The 27,467-nt window shown below is 48.9% G+C and overlaps 1 protein-coding gene across 3 annotated transcripts in view; it reads right to left on the bottom strand.

Moving 5' to 3' along the window:
- DDX46 (DEAD-box helicase 46) overlaps positions 1 to 27,467 on the bottom strand; it is a 1,330,317-nt gene that overhangs the window by 249,631 nt on the left and 1,053,219 nt on the right. The gene's annotated exons all lie outside the window — the stretch shown is intronic.

Raw genomic sequence — 27,467 nt, 5'->3', positions numbered from 1 at the left:
GCGTATTTATAACGCGCTTAAATACCCAGAGGATTCTAAGCGCGGACCCAGGGCTCGAACCTGTGTTGCTCCGTGTCGTCTTGATTCCAAGGCGAGCACGGTGGCGCTGAGCTATCCTCCCGGGACATCCCACCCTCCAGACCCACACCACTGTGTCCCTACCCCTCCCTCCAGACGCACACCATTGTTTCCCTACCCCTCCCTTAAGACCCACACCACTGTGTCCCTATCCCTCCCCACACCACTGTGTCCCTATCCCTCCCTCCCCACACCACTGTGTCCCTATCCCTCCCTCCTCTCACCACTGTGTCCCTATCCCTCCGACCAGACCCGCACCATTGTTTCCCTATCCCTCCCTCCACAGAACATTGTCCCGATCTCTCCCTCCAGACCCACACCACTGTCCCCCCAACCCTCCCTCTGTCAGTCCAGAAAAACCAAACACCCCTTAAGGGTCCGGAAATGAATAATTGGTTGGCCGAAGACCAACCGCCTCATTTACAGTGTAAGAATATATATATTCATTAGTTATTAGGTAGCTATTAGTTCAACTAGAGTGACGCCATTTTAAGATGACCAGAATCGCCATTTTGTTTTCTCTCTCTGCTCTCTCTAACGTTGCCACTTTGCCTCATGCAAAACTGCTTTGCTGTAGATATTATTTCGCTTCAATGGTCCAAGGCTAAGAAACATGTTGAAACATTAAACTGGAGAGCCAGACAGAAATGCCTGATTCCCTCACTCACATATCCTTGAAGACAGGGAGCAAAGCATTTAATCAGTACACGAATGCCAGCGAGTCCCCTGAAAGAATAGCAATGTACGAAACTAGCATTTAAAGAGTTGAATTATGATGATCTTTACGGCCCCCCTTTCTGAGCCCAGTGAGGGCCGGACCTCTAGAGCGAGAATCGAAACTAAGATAGAGAGGTCTGGTATGTGCCAGTCTCCTACGCGCAGCTTGCCCCATGAAAAACAGTAACGCTGTGTTCTCGCAAATAAAGAATGGTGTCTGTAAAATTGAAGATTGCAAACCGTTACTAAATATGGTGGTCTAAGGGTTCATATTTGTCACACTGGTCAATCATCGCCTGTAATTCAAAGGGAAATGAATTGGGGGCGGCATCAAATGTGTCATTACTGATTGTAATATGCTCCGTTTGTATATATGTAACTGATGTACGTTTCACGCTCTTTTGCGTCCCCCGAGGTGTGTTAGACACACGTCGCGGGACGTGGTACCACTCGGCCAACTGGGACTTCTTTATATTGCAATAAACCCTAGATTTTGGGAACAGAACCTCGTGTCTGGCGTATCTATTCGCGTGTGGTGACTCTGCCTTGTTTCCACATCCGAGGGTCCCTCAGGGACCCCTTCACCTCCAGACCTACACCACTATGCCCCTATCCCTCCCTCCAGACCCACCAATGTGCCCCAACCCTCTGTCCCTAGACCTGCACTACTGCGCCCCAACCCTCCCTGTCCCCAGACCTGCACCACTGTGCCCCAACCCTCCCTCTCTCCAGACTCGCAGCATTGTACCCCATCCCTTCCTCTCCCAGACTCGCACCATTGCACCTCAACCCTCCCTCCAGAACCACACGCCTGTGTCCCCATCTCTCCCTCCAGACCCAAACCACTGTGTCCCTATCTCTCCCTCCATACCCACCAACGTGCCCCAACCCTCTCTATCCCTATACCCTCCCGACTGCGCCCCAACCCTCCCTGTCCCCAGACCTGCACCACTGTTCCCCAAGCCTCCCTGTCCAAAGACCTGCACCACTGTTCTCCAACCCCCCTCCAGACCCACACCACTGTGCCCCGGCCCTCCCTGTCCCCAGACCCGCACCACTGTACCCCAACCCTCCCTGTCCCCAGACTCACACCACTGTACCCCAACCCTCCCTCCAGACCCGCACCACTGTCCCCATCCCTCCGCTCAGACCTCCACCACTAATTTCCTATCCCTCCCTCCAGACCCACACCAATGTGTCCCTTCCTCCAGACCCCACCAAGATGCCCCATCCCTCCCTCTAGACCAATACTACAATGCTCCATCCTCCCTCCACATAGCAAGATGCCCCTTGCATCAGATGCCCATGTGCCTATCCTGAATCACACACAGATAGCCAGCCAACCCTCTAAAACCACCCATCCAAGTATACCCCATGCCCCCAGACACAATGTGCCACATCCTCCCCACCCCAATACCAATGTCCCCATCCCTCCCATCAAACCCACACCAATGTGCCCTGCCCCCACATCAAACTCACACCAATGTGCCCCTAGACCAACACCAATGTACCCCTATCCATTGCAGACCCCAAGATGCCACCATCCCTCCATCCACACAGCAAGATGCCCCATCCCCGCCCTCCAGACCCACACCTAGATGAACCATCCCGCCCAGAGTACCACAATGTGCACCATCCCTCCCCCAGAAACACCAATGTGCCCCCATCCCCTCCCTCCAGAGTCACACCAAGAAGCCCCTTCCCACCCTCCAAACCCACACCTAGATGACCCATGCCACCTACCAGACCCTCTGTGCCCCATCTCTCCCTCCAGGAACACACCCATGTGCCCCATCCCAACACAAATGTGCCCCATCCCTTCCATCAGAAACCCACCCATATGCCCCATCCCAACACAAATGTGCCCCATCCCTCCCATCAAACACACAGATGGGCCCCCATCACCTCCCTCCGGAACCACACCAAGATGCCCTATCCCACACGCGCACCCCACAACTAGATGACCCATGCCACCCTCCAGACCCACTGTGCCCCATCTCTCCCTCAGGAAAAACAACCACGAGCCCCATCCCATCACAAATGTTCCCCATCCCTTCCATCAAACACACACAGATGTGCCCCCACCACCTCCCTCCGGAGCCACACCAAGCTGCTCTATCCCACATTCGCAACCCATACCTAGAACATAGATGACCCATGCCACCTACCAGACCCTCTGGTCCCCATCTCTCCCTCAGGAAACACATCCATGTGCCCCATCCCTCTTTCTAGCCTAGACCAATACAATAATGCCACATCGTCCCTCCACATAGCAGGATGCCCCTTGCAACAGATGCCTGTGTGCCGATCCCGAATCTCACACAGATGGCCCCAGCCAACCCCATCTAAAACAACCCATCCTAAACACACGCTTGTGTTACATTTCTCTATTAGCCCCCTTTGATCAGTTAACCACCATTCACTGTCTCCTTATTACTTTTCTTAGCCCGCCATACCTTTCATGTTTAATACCTGAACATGATTTTTAAAGTAAATGTAATTTCCAGCTCCCCAGTCTAATTCGGGTGTCTTACAGGAAAGTTGACGGAAGAAAATGCAAATTGTATTTGCAGCCAGCCAAGAGCACACCGATTGCTGTTCCTGCAGCCTGAGCCTTCCCGCTCAGACAAGACAAAGTCGGACGCTCCAGCGTTTCGTAGACCGGTATCCCAAAGAAAATGCCCATCCCAACTGCTGCAAGCCAAAGGCAGGCAGGGTCCCCTAAGAAAATGGCCACCCCATCCGCTGCAAGCCAAAGGCTGGCACCGGCAGCCACAACCTTCGCGCTTTGTGATTCCAGCTCAGCCACAGCCCTGCTCAATGAAATTGCTCCTGACCGCTTCATTGCTCCGGAAATCACACGGATGACATCAGAGGTCACGTGAAGAAGAGTGGGTGGACCGTTGCTATGGTCCGTTTCTCGGATGGGTACTAGTCTCTACCATATGTTTTGGAGGCACTAAACAGTGCCTTCGTTTGTTTGCGGATCCCTGCTGCCGGTAGTTGACCTCTGGTCGAACGATAAAAAATTGATAAAAATAGTTCACGTTTTACTAAAACCCCAAAATATTATGAAAATAGCTCGGAGAGCGCTAAGAGGACACCCAACACTGAAGCGTGCAGTAAAAATCTGAAGATGGCCACCAGGGGTGGAGCTTAGGGAGAGGACTGTCATTGGATGGGGCAACATGACCCAGAGGACAGCGATAGGTTTAGAGAAGAAATGCAGTTTTAAAGCAAAAGTGAAACTGTTTTTTCTTTTACTGAGGATTCCCAGCCTGATGACGGGGAATATTCATGAGCATGTGAATCCATGCCAGACTCCATGCTGGAGAAAGATGTCCATCCAACAATGTCAGCCATATAGTTTCAGACAGGGGCGTTTTAACAGGTAATCGACAAAGCTTGCAGAAAAAACATGGGCTTCAATCTTATCCATCTAATCGCACCTACTCGGAATCCTGGGCCGGTGTCAGCTTTGATCCTCTTCTGCCTAGTTCTTCCACAAGGGTCTGTTCTTGGCCCATTTCTTTTCTCTCTCTATACCACTCCTGTGGCTAATATCTCCTCTTTAGGGTTGTTTCATCATTTTATGCTGATGACACCCAGCTATTTCTATCCTTTTCTTTTAACACCCAATATACACACAAACCTCTCTGCTCGACTTTCAGCTATAAAACTTGGATGGCGGACCATTTTCTTGTCCTTAATTTGTCTAAGAATAAGTCCTCTTTTTTCCTGCAAATACTATTCCTCTCCCTGTCCCTCCTCCCTTTGTCCTCTTTTCCCCTTTACATCTGCCCTTTTCTCTGACTGCCCGCAACCTCTGCCTTAATCTAGACACTAATCTTTCTTTTGCTCATATTTCAATCACATCTTGTTCCTGTCGTTCCATCTTTTTAATATTCGGAAAGTTAGACATCTCATTTTCAAAGCCACAATGATTCTAATCTCTTCCTTAATCTTCTTTCGATTATTTGATTGTTCTGTACTCCTCTTTGGTCTCCCTTAAATCTATCTTCAATTCATCCATCCATCCGTCTTCTGTATTCCTTATCTTTTTGCAACTTCATTTCTCCTTCATTGGCCTCTCTTCGATGGCTACCTTTCCACTCCCAAATTAAATTCAATTGTCTATGCATAGTACTTAAATCTCTTTATGGACTTGCTCCTATTTATCTTGCCTCTCTTGTTTCCTTCTACGTTCCTTCTCGTACTCTTCGTTCCCAAACCCACTTTCTTTTTGTACCTCGTCCTCCATGTGCTTCCTCTTTTTTGTTCTTTTTCTCTACTGGCTCCTCTTTAATGGAATGTTCTCCCTCTCTCTCTGCGGTCTAATTACACTTATTCTCTCTTCCGTGCTGCCCTAAAAACATTCTTAATTCAACTTTAATTGTACTTTGAGTCTTATTGCAAGTTATATTGTTTTCATGGTATTCACTTGTTCATTCCTATCGTACTGTAAATTTGTTTTGTACAGCGCCTTGGCGTAAGGTGTTATATAAATAACAAATACGAAAAACTGGTTGGAATCCGTTCGCCCTGTATACGGGAAAGTGTTGCTGCAGCCTGATGGGCTATGAAAGAAAAAAAGAAAACTGGGGAGTTGGAATACAGGGGGACACACACATTTGTGGTTCACGTCTTGATAATTTGAATGGTGAGGAAACCAAATCATTTGTTTTCAAGAAACCTGGCTTCACATATACACAATAATTGTTTTTATTGTTAGTTTCTGTTGCTGAGAAAGGCCCAAAGGACAGTCCATTTGGGGGTTTGCTCTGTGGCATCCGACTTAATTTGGGTATTCATTCGAGACGGACTGCCCAAATATCTTGGCAGTGAAGATGACCTGGCACGGTGTGTCTTCTAAAGCTTTATCCTTTTTGTGTGGCGATTAATGTGTATTTTGACTCGAGAAGGCAATCTTTGGAACTTTTTATGAAACCTATTTCTGAACTCGTCTTATTGGTCAGCGTAATGCAATGCCCCTTTTATTTTATTAGGCAATTTTAACAATTCATGTTTGGACTCTTCATGGCATGTGCAAACTCCACGTTCCACTAAAATCCACTCAGAAAGACCGTGGACATTTAATCCGTGAAGAACTGGATTTATGGGACATGCATATTTTAAATGGTAATATTGATGGTGACCAACTCCTGAATTTTACATGGAAAAATTTATTTTGTAAGTCGATTGATATTTTTGTATCCAGAGAGATGAATCTCCATTGTGTCAACTGGATTATATCCTCTCTCGAAACAAGTGATCATAACATGCTCCTACTTGAAGTTTCATATATGGTTGCTAAGCGTGATATTGAGGAAAATGTACATGTGGTTAAAGTGAAAGAAGGCAATAATGCTTAAGTATGGCAACAAGGTTATGGCTTGCGCTTCAATTCGCAAATGCAATCCCTACTGGAAAAAATAACAACCTCTCAGATCCATTGCACTATCCAAGGGGGATTCAGCAGTTGCTATCCTGCTTTATTGTGAAATTTGATACCTCCAAGGCGTCATTTGTGAAAAACCACGCTCATGCTTTTCAGATTGAGGTGCCCGCCAAAAAGAGAACTGTGTGGCAATTTTAAAAAAAACGTGGTGACTATTTAGTAAGAAGTGGTAAGTGCAAACAGGTTAAGAATTGCCTATAAAGTCACATAGCTTGTATGTTGCAAAAGGACTCTGAATCCATGCTCAAAGCTATCCCAGGAAAAGACCAGAGTTTGTTCTGGTCTTTGATTAATAATCTAGGAGGTTCAAATTTCACTAAAAGCAACTTCTATTGATGAAGCGGTCTGGATTAAGGACTTTGATAACCTATACAGCGTGGATGATACGTTTGTACCTAGCAGTACATCTGCTCTTGGTGCTTAGAACCGAAATTTAGATGTGGAGGACATTTATTACATGATCCTCAGAAGTCAACCTTCTGGGGCCCCACCGCTCCAATGGATTTTCGAATTGGATATTTAAATTGGGCCTGACGTTATGGGCATCCATGCTGTAGAGATTATTTCATATTATTGTAGTTACATGCTGCATACCTCAATCTTGACTGTGTGCTCATATTGTAGTTATTTTTAAAAAAAAGGAGATTTTCATTATTGGATATTAGAAGCAAAATGTTTTGGAATATCTTGTTAACGGAGTTGGAGCGTTGGGCTGCTTCGGAAGGGGTATTTGAAAAATTGCATAATGGATTTAAAAAAGGGGTTGGCACCTCAAAATTGTTTTGTCCTGGAGCTTTTAATTAAACTCAAGCTACAGTCCAAATCAAACTGTTATTCTTAGCTTTTTTGGACCTTAACCAGGCCTTCGACTGTGGACAGAAAAACTTTGGGACAAAATGCAAGGTAGAAATTGCCCAGTCCATTTGCTAGATATTTTACGGGAACTTCATAAAGATACACAAATTTGCCTTAGGTTTGATAATAAGGGTTCTTTTAGCAAATGGATCAACACCGGTCATAGTTTGAGGCAAGAGTGTGTTCTTGAGCCATTTCTTTTTAACTTTTATATTTAGAATCTGCTTTTAGTCAAGTTAATTAATATCCGCTCCATTTAGATAATATCCGATTGCAATCTGATCAAATAGCAATTGGGCTGCAATGATTTATTGAAGCCGTAAATACATTTCTAATTGTATTAGATCTTTCAATGAACCCAACCCAAACTAAGGTGATGATTGTAAAAACAGTGTTAAAGGAAGCTTCAAGTAAAAAATGTTCTTGAATGGCCTTAAATTGGGAACAGTAGACTAGTTTAAGTATTTGGGTTCCATGTTCTATACAGTTTATTTTATGTATTGGACATTTGTATGGCGCCTATACACGGGTGTTTCCAGGCCCCACAAGACATGATGTGGGTCGGGGGAACATAGGAAACACAAGAATAAATAAAGAACGGTTATTTGGGCCTTGTGACAATCCGACCATGCAAGTACATGACAAGGTGATAAGTGCAAGTGTTGTGTAGCCCCACGGGTGGGGGCAGGCAAGTGCGGGTTGGGCCAAGGCCGCAAGTGCCAGTGGAAAAGAGGGGGGAGGTGAGGTGGCCCATATGAAATCAGAGTACAGTGGACAGGGAGGACTAAGTTGGGATAGTCCGAGAAAGGGAGCCCATGGGCAAGTGCTGGCAGAGGGTGCTAGGAGTGTGGGTGGACTGGTGGGTTGGTCTGGCCCCTGTATGGAGTTCAGAATAAATGCAAGGTTTGTTGTACCGTGAGGAATCGCGAAAGAAATGCTGCTGCCCAAATGCAATTTCTAGATAAGAGATTTAGACAATTCTTAATGAGAGCTCTGCTTCTTTTCTATCTTCAAAAAATCATTCCAAGAATCTATGGTGCTCCCTCTGTTGTCAGATTCGGAGTGGGACAAAATAGAGGCGGCTATTTGGAGAAAAACCTTACATTTACCACAGGGTGTTCCGATTTGGGCAAAACGGCAGTACCCTGTAATGGAAGTGGTGTGACAATCGTGACCCGCAGGAATCGCCGGTTGCGATTGGAAGATGGGGACGTGTAGGTACACATCTTTGAGGTATAAGAAACACATCCAGTCCCCCGCACACAGCAACTTTGCTATGTGAGCAGGAGTGAACATCTTGAAGCGTTTGAGGGGTCAAGAGAAGTTGAGGAACGAACAGCCCAGGACAACCCTCCGGCTTGCCTGGTGGTTCTTAGGCACATCATGAATCCTGGAATAATACCTGGAGCCCCTATCTGTAGGGGGCGAGGGGGGGATCAGTTCCACCACCTGCATGTCCAATAAAAGCAGGATCTCTCGCAGAAGGGCAGGCAACCCTATCTGCAAACGCGGAAGAGATGAAGGAAGAGGTAGACTGAACCCACTGGAGAGTAGTGAAAGAATCCAATGATTCGTGAAAAGACACTTCCAGTTGCCCATGAATAGAGCCAGCTGGCCCCCCCACAGGAGTACTGTGGTCCCTGACCAAAATCTCATTGCTTTTTGCCATCGGAGGCAGATGTGGAGGAGGGGGAGCGAAAAAGCCCACTGAGGTCCTCTGCTGCTTCTTCCTATGCTCACTAAGTGACCTGTCTGGTTGGCAGGTTCTGAGATAGCCAAGGACTTCACAGTCTGGGTGGCCGTCCTCTTCTTCGTTAAATCGTTATCAATAGACTAGTAAACTGACCCCTCGAATGAGAGGTAGAGGATCCTATCCTGCATGTCTGAGGAAAATCGGGTTGTGTGCATCCACGCCGTCCACCTCATCCCAACACCCAAGAAGAGGCCCCTGCTGGCCGTGTCAATATGGGAGACCATGGACTCCATAAGATCATGTGCAACCGCACAAGCCTCCGCTAAGCCTGCCTTGAAGGAGGCCTGCGTCTCCAGAGGCAAGTCTGGAAGGAATTCCCCAATCTTGCGCCACAATTTCTGGCGCAAGTATGTCATCGGCGTTGGCCTGGCATAGATGAAGACCAGCGTGGAGGTAGCATTTCCTATCGAAAGACTTGAGCGCCTTGTCCTCTTTGGACAAACAGTTGGGGACGGCATCAGCCGCAGAAGACGAGTAAGACTTGGAATACAAGGACGCAGCCACGACGACTGAAAGAATGTGGCGGAGCATGCAATGCCAGGAGGACTGGCTCCCCATCTAGGAGCCGAAAACAGCCATCCAGCTTCTTGTTAATCTGAGAGTTGGCCCTTTGCTTTTCCCAGAGCTTGTTGGCGAAAGAGAGCACCTCTTTTTGCAGAGGAATGCCTGAGTGGCCCGTGGCACACTAGTTCAGAACCTCCGCAAGCACCCTGGATCCTGTGGGGCCTGTTCCGGATGGGGCTCCCCCAGGAACTCCGCTAAGCCCTGAAGACTATCATGAAATGCTTTTACTGACCTGCTGTGCAGGGTTGTAGGAGTCTCCTTCACCATCCCAGATCCGACGCCAGAGAGGGTTGCAGAGCGAGTGGAGTCTGGAGCAAGGGCACAGGTGTTAGAGGAGGAGCGGTTCCAGAGCCGAAGAAACTGGAGCAGGAGAAGGGGGACAGAGACCAGAGCAGCCACAGGCTGCCGTACCAGGACCCCCAGAGGGATTGCGGGGAGGGCGCAAAGGCGTGGGCCTTGGAGGCAGCATACGGGTTACCTCTTTAATGAGATCCTTGAGGAATCCTGCCATCTGTGGAGAGCGTATGAGGAGAAGAAAGGGCTTGAAAAAAGGGTCCTCGCAGGCCGCTGGAACAGACCTCCGACATGCTCAGCCTCCTGTCCTGCTCAAAGCTCTGAGTCCTGGGAACGATGACCGTAAGGCTGGGTAGCATGATGTATCCTTGTGGGAACCACCCGCCTGGACCCGAAAGAAGGGGACCGGATCCACCATGTGCCACCCATTCTCCCACTATCCATTTACTGCTGTGCCCCCATATTAGGCCTCTCTCCCTCTATCCAGGTGTCCCAAAGCTAGGTGTTACTGCACCCCTGTAGCTAACCTACAGGTGCCTCTGGACTAATCACTGTATCTCCAACCCAGACACTTTCACCAACCGCAGGTTCGGATAACCCAGGTCTTGCACCTAGCACAACGCCCCCAGAACCAAGGTTGTCACTATAACGTAGGCAGTGGCCCCACCCCAAATGCCCTCTCCCCACCACACGCAAACCACCAGATCCCCGAAGAAACTAACAGTTAGTTAGCGACACAACTCGCCTCCAACAACATTAAAGGACCCAAATATAAAAAGGTTAAAAAAACACATCTGAAACAGAAAGGAAACACCTGCAAGCGACCGAACCACAAGGGTATACTATCGCTGGTTCAACAACCGCAACCAAAAGGACTACAAGATAAACCCCAAAAACCAAACTAGACACACAAAGGAAATAGCAATAAACAACCAAATCCCAAAGACCTACAACCGCAATAACGCAAACCCACTAAACTAATAGATTCCAAAAACAATATGCCACGAAACAGAATAGGGCGAGTCGAGAGAAAACTCGATGAAAGAACAAATCAAATGCAACTACACCATTGCGCACCGCAAATAAACAGACAACCATTGTACACAAAACCACAAGTATGACAGAAAATAGAACAAACTCCAAGAGAAGGGAAAAATCTTTATAGCCAACATCGTACCTCGCGACGGACCTCCAACCAGAACAATTCACAACCACCAACGAACCTAGACGCGGCATCAAGATAACAGGACCGCACTGGAAAATACTAACACCCAGAAGGAACAAAAGGGAAAACACCACCCTCACTCCATATATTACTAAAACACTTTGGCACCTAAAGCAACTGCAACGAGATATAGAAGAGGAACTGGAAGAAATCAGGAAAAACCCAATACAAAGCCTAGCAGATCTAATCAATGAAAAAACAGACCCTACTGAGCACACTGCATATCCTGAGAGCAACAAGGAAAACCAACAAGACCACCATAGGAAGAAACCTGGAACAAAACACTTATGAAAATACACTGCAACCTAATCAACGCTAGATCAATGTCCAAACATGGTACAGAGATCTAATATACGACTGTGGAATAGACATCCCATTTGTCACAGAATCCTGGTTAGATGACAATTACAAAGTCACACTACACAGCTGCCTACCTGACAACTTGAAATGCACACAGGTAAACAGACTAGGAAAAAGGAGGACACCTAAAAATAAAAACAGGCGAACCAATAAACATCAAACTGCGGATCCCTCGTCCACCTGACTGCCAACGCAAAAACAAACCTCACATTCACACTCATCTATAGACCACTGACCTACGACACAACCTTTGTAGGCACATTCACAGAAGCCATCACGAACACAGCCATTGAACAGCACGTCCTAATCATCCTCAGGGACTTCAACATATGGTTTGAAGAAGAGAACGCAAACTCTCTAAAATCACTAATCAAGCAACTGGAGACAATGAAACTACGCCAGATGGTAAAAGGAGCGACACAGCAGGACACACTTTTCTTTTGATAAAACATTTTTTATTGTTTTATAACATATTAACAACAACCAACAATCGAGGACCAGCATGTCCCATTTTGAGTTAACATCAATACATTATCACCACTCCAATCAATACTTCTCATACTGTCTATGGAAGTGTTCAGACCCACATCATCTAGAGCCATGGGTGCTAGGTTCCCCCTTCTTCCCACCTCCCCCATATTTTGGAGGCTTTAGCAGGGCAGCCTCTTGTATTGTATATTCGACGTTCTATCATAGCGCAAATATCCATGTCCATTACCCATTGTTCCAGCGTTGGGGGCTCTGGAACTCCCCACTTTTGGGCAATATTGCGCTTCATCAGACCCGCCACCGTATTCAGTAGCAGCTTTTCCCACTTATTAAGATCATTCTCCTCTGGTACGCCCAGGATCAACACTCTTGGGTCTGGTTGTATAGTGCGAGTGAGTATCCTAGTCAGTTCGCCACAGCAAGCGCTCCAGAAGGTGCGAATTCGGGGGCATGCCCAGAGGATATGGAAGAACGTTCCTTCCTCCTCGCCACACCGGCGGCAGTTTGAGTTAGTTGCTCTCTTCCAGCCATGTAGCAATGTTCTAGGGTAGTACACTCGATGCAAAATTTTGAGTTGCACCAACTGGATCTTGGAGGAAATAGCTACTTCCCGTGGATGCATTAGGACTTGGATCCAGTCTTCTGGGTCTATCTGTCCTACCATTTAGCTTTCAGGCTTGTGAGTTCAGGGGTGGCGAAAGACATAATGGCGTTATATAGGATGGAAGTGCATTTGGTGGGAATGAACGCCGGTAGCATGTTGCGTTCTATCGGGGTGAAGTCTGGGATATTGGCGTCTGTTGGTATGTGGGCCTTCAGAGCGTGGGTCAGTTGCATATAGTGGTACCGTTCGGTACCTGGAAGTTGGAATTTTGCTTGCAGATCTTCAAAAGAGGATATGTTCCCCTCCATCAGGATGTGTTCTATTCTCAGGATGCCCGCCCTCTCCCAGCGTGGCCATGGCTCGAGTCTCTCAGTTTCCATTAAGTTACTGTTGTTCCATAGGGGTTGCGCCGTGGTTATTCTCTTTCCCCAACCCACAAAAGCATGTGCCTGTCTCCAAACCGTAGTGATGTGGGCCACGGTCCTTGGCGGGGGGGGGGGGGGGGGGTCTCCGTGGCTATTGGTATATTATATGTAGCGGGTCCGTGACCTGTAAGGTGGCCAGCTCGGCTCTTATATGGGGTAACTCTCGATTCCCGTGAAGGAGGTCATTGACTACCGCAAGCTGTGAGGCCCAGTAGTAGGTTTGGATGCGGGGTACTCCCATCCCGCCCTCCCAGATCGATCTCTGAAGTGTGGTCAGTGATATGCGTGATTGGCCTCCACCCCATAGGAGTTCCCTGAGGAGGGTCTCGATCCGGGCGAATTCTGAGTTTGCAATTTTAAGTGGAGCATTCTGCAGCACATAGAGGAATCGTGGGAGAGCCAGCATTTTAAAGAGTGCAGCCCTTCCCATGAGTGTCAGGGGGAGAAGCTTCCAATGGTGGACATCGCTGATGAGGCGGTCTATGATCAGTTGGAGGTTGTGTGTTGCATAATTAGTGAGGCCTGCTGTGATCCAAATACACAGGTACCGGAAGCCCTGCCGCTCCGTTCGGTATGGACAGTCCCGTGGGTCAGCTAGTTCTCCACCCCTCACCGGAAAGAGGACAGATTTCCCCCAGTTAATTTTAAGCCCACTGAACTCACCGTAGTGGACGAGCATCTGTGTCACTATGGGACAGGAGCGGGCTGGGTCCCCTAGATATATCAGGAGATCATCCGCATATAGGGAGGTTCGGTCTTCGTGCCCCTCCGGCTATTTGAATCCCACCCAGGTTGTACTCTGACGAAGACATAGGGCTAGCGGCTCAATCGCTAGGGCGAAAAGAAGGGGAGAGAAGGGGCACCCCTGCCACGTACCCCTGCCCAGAGGGAAGGGTCGGGAGGTCCACCCATTCACCTTGACCTGTGCCTGGATGTTGGTGTGGAGTAGTTTGACCCATCCCAGGAATTCCTCCCCAAAGTCCATACGCCTCATGATTTCCCAAAGGATGTCCCATCTGATCGAGTCGAAGGCCTTCTCAAAGTCAATTGCCAAAAGGGCAAGTGGTGTGTCAATAATGGGGCTACGTTCCAATGCCAGGTGAAGCCTACGTAGGTTGATTCGCGTTGACTTGTGCGGCATAAAGCCAAATTGGTCCGGGTGAATCAGAGTGTCTACCACCGGTTGCAATCGGTTGGCCAATAGCTTGGCTAGGACCTTGGCCTCGGAATTAATCAACGAGATCGGCCTGTAGGAGGCGCATCTTTCTGGGGGCTTGTCAGGTTTGGGGATACCTACAATGGTGGCGTTGCACAGGTCTAATGGGAGGGTGCCGTGTTCCTGAGCGTGTAGCAGCATCTTGTGAAGGGGGGTGCCATGGTGTTCGCACCCAATTTTTGCCAGGTTTCGACCGGGAACCCGTTGGGGCCCGGTGTTTTCCCTGTTTGCAGTTGCGCTAGGGCTTCTGCAATTTTGGCATCTGAGAGGTCCGGATCTAGGTCGCTTTGCTGTTGCGCTGTTAGGGAAGGGAGTGTTATAGCGTCTAGTAGGGTGGTGTCCAGTAAGGCGGTTGGGGCCTGATATGTGGCATAGAACTAGGCAAAGGCTTCCGCAAGGTCCGCATCTGACTGGTGCCTCTCTCCCCCTTGGGTAATGATCTCTCGGACACAGCGCTGGCCCTCGTCCCTCCTCTCCAGCCAGGCCAGCATTTTGCCGGCTTTATCCCCAAGCTCATATATTCTCGCCCTGGAGTCCCAGTGACCTCGTTTGGCGTTATCTAGCGTTAAGTTGCGGAGGCGCTCAGTGGCACGTTTGAGGGATCCCTGGGTCTGGGGGTTTGAGTCTAGGATATATTTGTTCTCACACAGGGTCACCTCCCCCTCTGCTTCTGTTATCTCTTGGAGCCTTTCCCTCCTTTTGTTCGCTATCCAGTCTCTCCTCGCAGCACAGTTTTGTAGGCCTCCCATACTATTACCGGGTCGCTAACCCCGGTATCATTAATCTCAAAATATTCAGTGGATGCTTCAGTGAGGCGGTCCACCAGCTCCGGGAACCCAAGATAGTAGTTATTTAATCTCCATGTTCTTGGGGGAGTGATACCATGCATTCAGAGTTCGACCAGGAGGGGCGAGTGGTCTGAGATGCTGCGGGGGAGCAAATCCGCAGACAATACCCTATGAAGATCAGTGTTCGGAAGGAGAAGGTAGTCGAGCCTGGAGAGGGAGCCATGGGCCCCAGAGTGGAATGAGTAACCCTTGGTGCCCGGGTGAAGGTCCCGCCACACGTCAGAGAGGCCTAAGGCAGATACAAAATTGAATAGCTTTGTGGAGGTGTTTGGGTTGCGTTGTCTGAGGTGGGTACGGTCCAGGGTGTTGGACATGACATCGTTAAAGTCTCCGCCCAAGAGCCACCTATCGGGTTGATGTTTGCCCATAAGGGTAGCAGGTTCGTCCAATAGTTCCTGTCCCAGACCGGGTGGGGAGTATATTGAGACGAAGGCTAATGTTTCACCCCAGAGTGTTCCCAAAATTAGGGTGTAGCGACCCGAGGGTCTTGTTCTAGAGTCTGGAAAGCGAATGGGATGCGTTTATGTAGAAGGATGAGGGTACCCCTGGATCCCATAGTGTACCCCGCGTGGAAGGCAGCCCTGTAGTTCGTTCTCTGGAAGAGGGTACATTGTGTTCCCGCTAAGTGTGATTCGGTCAGCAGGGCCACATCGGGGGAGTGTCTGCCCAATCGTTGCCTAATCAGGCGCCTTTTAATCGCGGATCCCATCCCATTTACGTTCCAGGTGAGCACCTTGAGGGATCTGGGGCGTTCAGTCGATGGTGACTGGGTTTGAATCAATGCCATTTAGCGTGATTAATGAGGGATTGGCCGGAGGGCCTGCAGGGTCCAGAGCCCTGCTCCTGGTGCTATGATGTGGGTCGTGCCAAGGGTGATGTTTGGAGTGCTGTCTGGACATGCTGTAACCCCAACTAACAAGAGACCGAAAACTTTTTCCCCCCCAACTCCCCCCTCCCTATACTCCAACCCCAACTGAATCATCTGTCGTCCCATCCTAACTTGTTAAACAATTAAACTTCAAATCGCATGTATCGGTTCTGCACCAGTAGAGCTACACGGTAGTGTGTTGGCATTGAAGCTAAGCAGTCTAGTGTTCTTGTCTGATGCTGTGTGTTTGTTTCTTCTTCGGGGGGGGTGGGGGGGGGGGGGGGAGGGGAGGGGTGGCTCCGGTGTAGCCGCCAGCCAATGAGTGCTTTGTGGTTCACATTGCTTTTTTCTGAGCGGGGGCGCCATTGCGTTTATGCGTACAGCTATAACTATGGTTTTGGGCGTCGCCGTTCTTTATTATTCAATGTCCTGTTGCGGCCTCTTCTTGTTGTTGGGGCCTGATGTCTGGTGGTCGCTCTGGATGTGGTCTATTGCGTCCGCCCCCTGGTGTCTTTTTTGCGTTCCAGTCTCCCTCCATGTGTCTTTCTGCCCAGTTCCACGCCTCTTTGGGGTCTGTGAAATGCACTGTCGTGCCCTTGTGGAATATCTTGAGATGGGCAGGGAAGATTAGGCCGTATTTAGCTCCCATTGAGTGTAGCTTTTTCTTGAGTGGGTCAAAGGATTGGCGCGCTTTTGGCACCTCTCTGGTGAAGTCAGGAAAAAAGGCGATTTTAGATCTGTTGAAGGTAATGCGCCCTTTCGCTCTAGCCATCTGCAGCACGGCGTCCCTATCCCTGTAGTTTAAAAATCTTGCGATAACTGTGCGCAGTGGGGCCCCTGGTATAACTTTACCCATTGGAATGCGGTGGGCCCGCTCGATGGAAAAGAACTTGGAAAAGGATTCCGCCTCATATTTCCGTGAGCCATTGTTCCAGGAACAGCTCCATACTCGCCCCTTCTGCTTTTTCCGGGATGCCGAGTATGCGGATATTATTGCGTCTGGAACTGCCCTCACTGTCGTCCACCCTTGCTTCCAGGGTCTTAATACGGTCCAGCATGCCAGCCATGTGTCGGTTGATTCCCCCGTAGGCTGTCCTCAGTCTCCGAGATGCGTGCCTCAGCCTCCCCGGTGCGTGAAGTCAGCTTTTGGAGGTTTTGCCTCAGTAATGATACATCGGCGCCAATACTGTCCATTTTCTTCTCCATTGATGTTCTGGAGCTGACTATGGCACTCATCACGTCCCTGAGGGAGATGTCATCTTCCACTTGTTCCGAGTCCGTTGATGTCGATCGTTCCGGTGAGCGAGACATCTGTGTGGTCGCGTATTGTTCTATCCTACTTTGTGTGGAGGTTTTCCTGGGCTTGTCTTTCCCCACACTGTCTGCTTGTCGTGGTGTCGCGGGAGGTCACTTCAGTTCTGGGGGGGGGGGGGGGGCCACTCTGGCCCGTGATGGCGCTCCGGGAAACTTAGGTTTGTTGTCCCCCAAGACGTAGAGGCCGGTGGGGGCCGATGCTGTGGGACCACCCGGCGTGAGCTTCCACCTCACTGTACCCTCCGGTTGGCAAGGGTGCCTACAAGAGGCAGGTTTCTATGTGCCGCCGTACTTATTGTATTTATGCACCTATCTTTGCCGCACCCGTTTTGAGCAGGTCTGGGGTGTTTTCTCCCTCTTTGCCGTGGTATGACTCACTTGGAGAGACTGGCCGTATTGGGACACTATGGGGAGCCCCGCTTCTTTAACCATTCCTTATCCGTGCTGCGGGTTGTGTTCGTTCCTCTGGGGTTCTCCCAGCCGCCCGTGCGTTCCGCCCTAGTGTTATGGGTTCTAAGTTTGGGGGAGGGGGTGCCCTCCCTGCCACCCATTGTCAGTAATATTCCCTCCACATCCACGCCTTTTCGCCCAGCCCGTTTAGGCCGCCTCTCTTCGGATTATCCCGGGCCCACTCTCGGCCGTGCTGGTCTGGATGGCTCTGCGTGGCGGGGGCCCGCAGGGTCTTTGTGGCTGTGATCACGTGTCAGGCAGGGAGGCCGGGGCCACTGTTCTTCTCCCTCCTCTCCCTCTCCTTACCGCAATAGCTCTCTCTGTGGCCCAAGGCGGTTGCGTGTGTCGGCGCTGCAGTGGGGGAGGTCGCTCGGGCACCCGCAGCTGTGTTGTGGAATCAGACGGCAGTCCAGGCCGGTCCCAGCACCGCGTCTGGTTTCTCAGGGGGGCACCGATGGTGGTTCTCACGCCAACAGTGCCGCAGGAGTGACTGTGTTTCCATTCTGGTCTGCTCCGGCTATCAGGCAACCGGGCTCCGAGCTCCGTGTGCCCGCTGTTGGCAGCCCGGATCTGTCGCTGCTTGGGTGCGGAGGAGGGGTCTTCCCGCCTCGTACAGCCAAAGTGGCCCGGCGCCAGGGAGCTACCGGGTAGGCGGCTGCGCTCACACAGTTCCTTCCCCAGGCTGGCTGCGATACAGGGTTGCTGCGGTCTCTGCCTCCTATGCATTCAGGCGGCCATCTTGGATACCCTCCGCGGTGTGCTGCCTGTGTCTGTCGGGAGCTGTATCTTCCGAATTCCACACCAATTCAGGTCCGTAATGTTCCGACTTGGAGCGGCGGTGTTTCATACGTTGCTGCAGTGATTTTCAGGCTTCTCACATATTTTTTAGAGGTAGGATGAGTGTAGGATTAGGCTGGCGGCCGGGAGCGACGAAGGATCACGTCATTTTACGCCCGCTGGCCACGCCCCAGCAGGACACACTCTTGATGCAATCTTCACCAGCAAAACCTGATCTCCAGTGCCCCACCAATACAAATATTATGGAGCAATCACCTAATCATACCTTTCGTGATCCAACTACCAGCCAAAGCACCCAAACAGCCCAAAGGCTCCCCACGATCTGGAAAAGAAACTGGAATACCATCAAAAGTAGTAACTTAAAATAACTGGATTCCTTGAAATCATCAACTGCAAGCCTGGACAGAACAGACCTAGACGATAAAGCAGAGCTGATCCAGAAATGGATTGCTGATGCAATTGATAGCATCTCCCCGTAAAAACCTTTCATCCCTTCACAAAAGAAAGCAGTTGCAAGATGGTTCACACCCCACCTCACAATGAGAAAAGAAAAAAACAGAATGGAGGAAAAACTATGACCAGGCAAAAAGAAACTATCAAAGCATACAAAAAGAAAACGATCAAAGCCAAAAAGAAATACTATGACAACTGAATCACAATAGCGACCAACACCCAAAAAGATCTATTCAACATCATAAATGAGATGAGAACACCACCTGGATGCAACAACACACCACTACCCTCGCAAAAACTATGCAACAATCTCCGAGACAACTACAAAAGTAAAATCACTGACCTACACCGGATCATACAAAGTAGACTCCTCAACCAGACCGGGCCCTACGCCCCACAGAATCCGGAATCACAGAATAACCTGCAAAGCTGAACACAAATATCAGAAGAGAGATTCATGAAGTTGGTGAAACTTAGCAACAAAGCAGGATCGCCAATGGTCCCCTGCCCACCAGACATCTATAAATTAATACTCGCACAGGGCACGATGCTGGAAAGCCACAGATCTGCATACATCAAACCACTCCTCAAGGACAATACAGGCAATGTGGAAGACAACTACAGACCAATATCAAACATTCCTTATCTGGCAAAATGTTACGCTCACCTGGTATCCACAGGGACGCCACCCAGCCGGGTTACTCGCTGGTATGCTTCTCAGCTTTGCCCAGATGTGGTCTGCGAGGAAGGTTCTGGCTTGTGGTAGAATTAGGCGTGCTCTCTGTCCTGCCTTCTTTGCAGGGGCGTGTTGTCTTTCAGGGGCGTGTGCGGTCCAGTTACTTCACTGACGCCGGCCCGTTTGATATTGTTCAGGTAGGTCTTATTGCTGTTCTTTAGTTCTGTTGCTATCCTGCATGCCTTTCTTTGTTTTGAATGTCTTTCTCCTCCCTTAGGTATGCAAAGCTTCAGCGTGGCGAACTGGCTTGGTTGAGCCCCGCTGGTAAATGATGGCACATTAAGAGCGCTATGATGCGGTAAGTAAGCGCTATGCGCAGCGCTGCAAAGTCTTGCCTTTGCTAACCTGTGTTTTCCTTCCTTGTAGGTCGCGGTGTACTTCAGCGCGAGTGGAATGTCCGGAGTGGTGCCAGCCGTGAGGCGACCAGCCAGGTAAGCCTTTTGAGCAGCTCGTAATTTACAAACGTCTCTACTGCTTTCTTTAATGTAGCCTCGATCTTCCTCTTTCAGGTCGTACTTTCCGGGAGGCGTGCAGATTCAAGGAAGCTGTTCTCAGAAGCTGCGAGTGGTTAAAGATGAAGACTGCAGATAAGATGCTGCTGCTAATGATGTTCCTTTTGTCTCCTTGCAGGTTCTGCTTCTCCGAGGTTCGAAGGAATAGCTGGACACGGTGAGCATCACGCTGCAAGCTGCAAAGTAACGCGAAGCGTGTTGTCCTGCTCGGGTGTGGTTTAAATAGCCCCAACAAAATAGTCCAGGTAAAGTAGTCCCTAGGCTACCACACCCAAAACACTAGACCGCATAGTTTGGTTCCTGGGAACCAAGCTATGTGGATGCCTTCATGTTGGCTGGCAACTCAAAAAGTAGTTCCCAAGCACATGTTTCTCATGGTTTATGAGCCTGGCACCATAGGCGCCAGGAGTGGCCCCAAGAGGGTTTTGGAAAAGGATGCCTGGTTCTAGAGGCGCGAGTCCTGACTCCACCTGGCCAATGAGTTTGCCAGAGGGGGTTTTGGGCGAGGGTCGCGACACAAAACTGCTAGAAACCAGTCTACCAACAAATACTGGAACACATAGAAACACACCAACTTTTAGAACGGGCACAAGTCGGCCCCAGACCAATGAGAGGGAGGGAGACAGCACTTCTCTCTAACTGGGATGACCTAAAAACCAATGCAGACTCAAATACAAACTCTGCATTGACACTACTTGACCTCTCTGCAGCATTGGACACAGTCACCCACAACAACCTAATCAGAAGACTGGAAGAAACAGGGACCACGGACTTAAGATTAAATCATTGCTATCTGACAGAACAGACAGTTTGGATAAAACCATTCCAATCAGTGCTGCGAGACACCACCTGTGGAGTACCGCAATGATCCTCCCTGTCCCGCTCCTCTTCAACATCTACTTGACCCCACTAATAAACCTCATCAAAAGGTACTGCCTCACCTGCTACAACTATGCAGATGACACCCAAATCATGTTAAAATCAAAGATGTACAATAGAACACAACGGATGTACAAGAGAACACAACGGATGTACAAGAGAACACAATGCAAATAGACTGGATGAACACAAACAGCATCAAACTCAACCTGGGCAAGACAGAAATCATGATCATATCCAAAAACCAGGAAAGCAATCAATACATGCCATGACCAACAGAACTAGGAACAGCGCCCCCTCATCAAATAAATAAAAAAACTTGGAATCCCAATGGACAACAAACTAAACTTGAACCATAAGTAACCGCAATAATCAAGAAATGCTTCTTCCACCTACACATCAAAAAGATCCTACCATTGCTCTCCTTTACGCACAAAACACTAGCCGTCATTTCCCTCATGTCCAGGATAGATTACACCAACTGCTTATACCTCGGAATGCCGGATTATCTACTTAAGAAACTGCAACACACCAAACGCAGTGGCCAGACTCCTCCTTAAACTATCATGAAGCGACCACATCACTCCCACGCTAAAAATGCTACACTGGCTGACAGTCAAAACAATGTGCATAACACTGTTAGGCAGAAACCTGTGCAGTTCCCTCTGGGACTACTGCAAAAGATTTAAGACTACAGGTGTTTGGCAGTAAACCCACTTGGTAGCAGTCTGTACCACACAGATTCACTTGGTAGCTGTGGCTGAGCAGCCAGACTTCCCTCAAGAAGAGTTAGGCAGTATACAGAGTATTTCCAATAGGTCAAGAGCACACAATAGAACAAGTAAACACTGACCAGGGCTTGGTGTAAAAGAGATACAATTATTTATTTAGAACCACAACTAGACAAACACACAGGCACTAATAGTAAGAAATTCAAAAACACAGTCACTAAAAGATATACACTCCCTTAAAAGAATATTAGACAAGTCTTAAGTAAAGCCCCACTTATTTTCAGACAGCGGTGAGCGCTTAACGTAGATGGCACTCTAATAGTTCGTTTTAAAAAGGGAGAGAAAAGGAGAGAACAAATTGAAACAGATCCCAACACTTTTACAAGAACATAACAAGAGAGAGGAAGGCAAAGTAAAACCGTGAATTCAGAGTCAGTAGGCCGGATCCGCTTTAAGAGGATCGAAACGAAATGTGTCCAAGGTCACATGGTTGCAGTGCACAAAAGACTTGTAATGGTTCAAAAAGGAGTTGGACCAAAGAAAGGGGACCAGTTAGAGGGTCAAGGCGGCCAGCCCAGTCCAGAAGGTTAAGGAGTTATTATTACCTTGTAGCAATCTTTAGAAAGGGAGGCCTGGCGGACACGGTACCTTAAAGTGGTGAGAACACTCCAGCGGGGGCAGTTGTTCCTGGCAGCGGATGCAAGTCGGTGCTTCGTCCGGGGGAAGAGGGGATCTCGTCGTGGAGGAAGACAGGTGTCCGTTGCACTGCCAGGGAAGAAACCAGCCGCAGAGTTTCTCAGGTACAAGGAGCGGTCCGTTGATTTGCGGTTCAGTGGCGAGTGGCTATCCGGCCGCCGGGGTGCTTGGCACGGGCAGTTCGACCACAAACTGGTCTGGGGTGCAAAGAAAAGGTAAAACTGGTTGTGCCCACCAGTCAGGGGAAGAAGCCTCTCCAGCCGGGAGATCTTTGTCGTCGGGAAGTGGTGAGTCGGTTCTGCAGGGCTCCACCGGTGGTGTCATCGTGGTAGGTCGGCTCAGCTTCTCCCTCGTCGGATTATCAGGTCCTGTGGCGACTTCTGAAGTTCCAGTCCCCAAAGCCATGCTTTTATGCAGCACACCCCCATTCACTCAGCCTAGCTTTCAATCAAACATGCTAAGTGGTGGGCCGGCCGGCTCACCACTTGGGCCAATTACACAAGAGTGCGACTTGAGTTACCAAGATAACTCAGTCCAGGGTGCCTAAAGCCCCTCCCACACCCCCTGTGGTACCCAGACAGAATGGCACCACTTTTGGAGGCTTCTGTGGAGAAGCCCGCCAAAAAGTGGAACAAAGGGCTCGACTTGGGTTGGAGTCACAGAAGAGAACACAAAGGCCATTTTAGAATAGAGTCCTGGCAAAAAATACCAACCGGAGAATTAATATTAATTAAATAAACCGGCGGTATGTTCGAGGCTATGAGAATTAAGTAATTAAAGTTGGTAGTCTCGAACAATGGGAAAATCCCATAGGGAAATATTTGCGGTCGAATATAACAAGTAGTTTCCACTGCCACCAGCCAAAACTCGATCCGGGGAGACGGAGACTTGCCCCCTCGACTAACAGACCCTGGGGCATTCGAATTGCCCCGACCAGTACATCCACAATATGATGGTTTGTACTGGTTTCTGTTAATAATTTGGGACTAGTAAAGCCAATGGTGACTTTACATGCCCTGGGAGACAGTAGTCAGTCCCAGGGTATGGAGTCTATGGTGGGGTGTCACTATGACACCCCTGTTTTACTGCACAGAGGGTGCTGTGTAACACACATAGTAAAAACACATGAAACCCTATGGAGTAAAGGACCCCATAGCCCATAAAACACATTACCAGTCAAAGGAACACCATAAATCATGTCCAAGAGTGGGAGAAAAAGAGTCTCACTCTTGGCAGGAGGAAAAAAACAAACTGCAGAAATCCAGCAAAGCTTCTAGGGGACTCACTAGGTTAGGAAATTCAGCCTAAAGAGAGAATTCTCCCTAACAAACACACAGAGCAATCCACTGCCAATGAGTACAAAAGAAAATCACCATTTACCAGCCGGCCAGAACACTGAGATCCAGCAAAGATATCTGCCTAGAACCAGACGAGTGCACAAGGAAAAACGTGATGGATCATCATTCTCTTGTCTAGCAGCAACAACTTGGGACTCCCTCCCAAGAGAGATTCAAAACACGAAGGACCATCTAAAATTCAGATAACTCCTAAAAACTTGGCTGTTCAACTCAGAACCAGACAAAAATGAAGAGCAACACCAACACCGCTCGGAATGAACAGACACCACACAAAAGGGAGAACCAAAGCATACCACAAGTGCAGGAAGTGGGAGGGAGACCCAGGTCCCCATGGAGGGCCCTAACAGAGTAAAGAGGGAGATGGAAGCGCCCTATGTTGAACCGCAGACAGAGGGGGTAAGAGTTCGGAAGAGAAAGAATGGCGAGCAGACTTAAAAGCATAGGGACCAGGTAGCTCTAGAACACAGGGAAAAGGTACGGTACCACTGCACCCCACTACCCAGACCCACACCTGAAGAGGCCGAGGTAAGAGATGTGAGGTGCACAACAGTATAGGCTGAGGGCAAACCAGGTGCAGGAATAAATCATCCAGGACACTGGGTGGAGGGAGGAGTCACCACCTCTAGATAGACCTGCAGGCAACCCTACACAGAATAAGGAGGGCGGACCCCCCCCGTCCTGCAGAGCACCACAATACATGACGCTACCAGAGACGCACATCACAGGCGACCACAGCGTAGGAGGTACGATGGAAGGACAGCATTAACCAAACCCCCAGTGCAGAAGAAGAGCTGGACCAACCCTCTGTGGCTCACCCGGAAGAGTGCATGGAACCCTCTGCTACAGAGCCGGTAGCCTTGCCAGCCTCAGGCCTACCACCAGTGTCAAGAGTCCGTGGGACCTCTCCGAGCCAGAGGCCCCAGGAAGCCGTCTCCAGGCTGGGGTACCTTAGAGAAGAAAGGACCTACATTCTCATGACGCAAGGTCCTGGCCATAAAGTCGTTTCGATGACCAGGTTGTGAAATGTGGAAGATCTCTCTCCAGCAGGAAAGGTGATTCTTCAAAAAACGATGAGCTGCAAGCTGTGCACGCGGTCACAGCGGTGGGCGAGCCCCAGGCACGCAAAGCAGAGTGCATGGGGGTTGGAGGCTGAGAACGACTGAACGCAGGACGCGTATCTCGTGAAGCCTACTGCTGCTGACATCTGCCGGGGAGGCAAGGCACCGAAGAAACAACAAAAAGGGAAGGGCGCAGAACGTTGGAACGTTTTGGCTCCTGGATGCCAGGTCCGACACCGTCCATCCGGAAAACGGGACTGAGGTGAGGAGACAGATGAGGCGCCGGAGGCTGCGCTATACTAAATTTAAAGGGTTAGCTATCATTTGTCGCTGCCAAAGATTCCAGTACCGTCCCCATGTTGGGGAAAGCCCACAAGAATAGAGAAAAGGTGATGGGATGTACGAATATGAAAGGGTTGTAATCGGTCTGCCCTGGGTCTCCCCCCACCAACATAATATATCTGCCATCTGTGTGCTTGATTATTGATGTGTGAGTGAAGCCCAAATCTTCATGTATTACCATCGATTCCCCTGCCCGTTCGCTGTTGGACGAGGAGTGATATCAGTGTGGGAAATTTCTATTCCAAAGCCTTCCCTGATCCTTCCTTGACAGGTGGGTTTCGTGGAGTGCTGCTATGTGCATTTGCAATCTTACGTTCCCTGAACAGCTGGGTATGTTAGCCCTGGATGTTTAGACCTCAGGCGTTTAGGGTGCCCACATTAACTACCATGGTAGAGAAGAGAGTTTACCACAGCCCATGGGGGTGGGCTCACCCCTCCAGTCTATTTCCCCACCCATGTAGTTGACCATTAATATTTTGCAAAAGCAAACCCACATGCCCCTGTCATGGTGCCCTCCGTGTAGCCGATTATCACTTATATTAAACAAAACCCATATAACTCCTGTACATAAACCCTTATTTCCTCCAAAGTGTCAAATTCCCGCTATGGAAGAGGTTCCCTGCTCCTCCCAACCGGCCCATCAGTTACATTGCATATGACCCCAGTGAGAGGGAGCACCCCCCACCTGACCACCTGATCCACACCCAGAGCACTGCTCCTCACTCACCCTGCTGTAATCTTCTGTGCCCGGCTACAGATCTTTAACAGGCTGCTGTTCTTAGAGGGGTTTTTGGATCCAAGGATGATCTAAAGAATGGCTGTAGAGGTCTCTTCTCATCCAAAAACCCAAGCTGGAAGCAAGTCTAAGCTCCCTAATGGTAAGGATCTGCACCATTCAAAGAGCCAGAAGTTGTCTAATCAGGGACAACTACTGGTTTCACATTTGACCCACACCTAGACTTTGTAGAACAGATGCAGAGTAGGGCTAGACAATCCCCCCCCTCCCCACACACACACAAGCAGGAGCTTTCCCAGGAAAGTGTATGACCTTATAAGGAATATCATAACAAGGCATGACAGGAAGAAGGCTAAACAAACTATATGGCCAAAGAAGCAAGCAACAATATAGTGGCACAGCCATTTTCGAGCAGTAGCCACATTTAGTAGCCATACACTGTAAATATGAGCATGACCACTAAAAATAATGCTAAGATTGGTAAAAACATATCTGCTCCCACCAGTTTTTCTTTAGGCACATACAAAAGAATCCCCATCGCACACAGCACCTTACAGTGCAATGTTAGAACATACAAGAATTACAAAAGGGAAACAGTTCCCCCAGTACTGATAATCTGAAGGACTGATGATGTTCCCCAGAACAACGAGCAAAAGGCAAGGTAAGCGAAGCTGAAGGCTTACACTCCCTTCAAAAAGTCATAACAGGTTAAAAAAAACAAAGCACAAAGAATGGGGGTCCAAAGAAACTACAGAGGGAAGTTGCAAAAAGAGAAACCTTTCCTAACACTTACCTGTGTTTTATAATTGCTAAGATTGTGTCTATGGCATAATTAACTATTGGTTTACATTCTGCCCAACATGTATTATTAAGAGCACCCCATCTGCCTAACTAAACCGTTCAACACTTGCGCTCTCCTAACTCTAAGCCTTCCTGCTTAGTCACACTAACCAGATAGAGAGAGGCTAGACATTTGCTTCTTTCTCTGTTCACCAGAATGGGGTGGCCTCTAAGAATCTGTCCTCAAGGTTGATTATGAAAATCCATCGTAACAGCCCCCAAAATAGATGAGCTTAGTAAGGCAAGTGTATTACAACGGCTATACTTGCCTCCAAAAGTCAGGGCAGGTTAAAACAACCACAAAAAAGATAGGCGTTTCCCTAGATGTCTATGGAGGGAAAGCAGCAAAAATATAATCGTTTCTAACAGGAGATGTTGGCCAAACCCAATGGTGGCAAATCTATCTGAGGATGCAGTCTACTCAAATGATGAAGATAGGAGTATGGATGCCATACTAGCATTTAGCCAGTTAAATACCAAACTCAACTACACCTTCAACATTTTATAAATAAGATGTAATATTCCAAACCAAAATCTGGGTGGCTCGCTCTTCCCACCATATGAATCAAACAGGCTCAGATTGCAAAAATTAACACAAACACACGTATAGCAAAATGCCATTTCTCAGACCTCTTATCACATTTCTGAGCATGTGAGGTGTGTACATGTTTGCAGCTGAGAGAGGAGCAACTACTTTTTGTTTTTAAAATGTACAGCACTGGCAGAGGGCACATTGAGGGTTGCCCAAGATTACAAATGCCCATGACAAGTACTGTAGAAACTTATTCCACATCTCTTAGCTCTGTAATA

Source organism: Ambystoma mexicanum, chromosome 3p (assembly GCF_040938575.1).
Source record: "Ambystoma mexicanum isolate Mex_15411 chromosome 3p, UKY_AmexF1_1, whole genome shotgun sequence".
Classification (NCBI taxonomy): domain Eukaryota; kingdom Metazoa; phylum Chordata; class Amphibia; order Caudata; family Ambystomatidae; genus Ambystoma; species Ambystoma mexicanum.
This window is presented reverse-complemented; position numbering and strand designations above follow the sequence as displayed.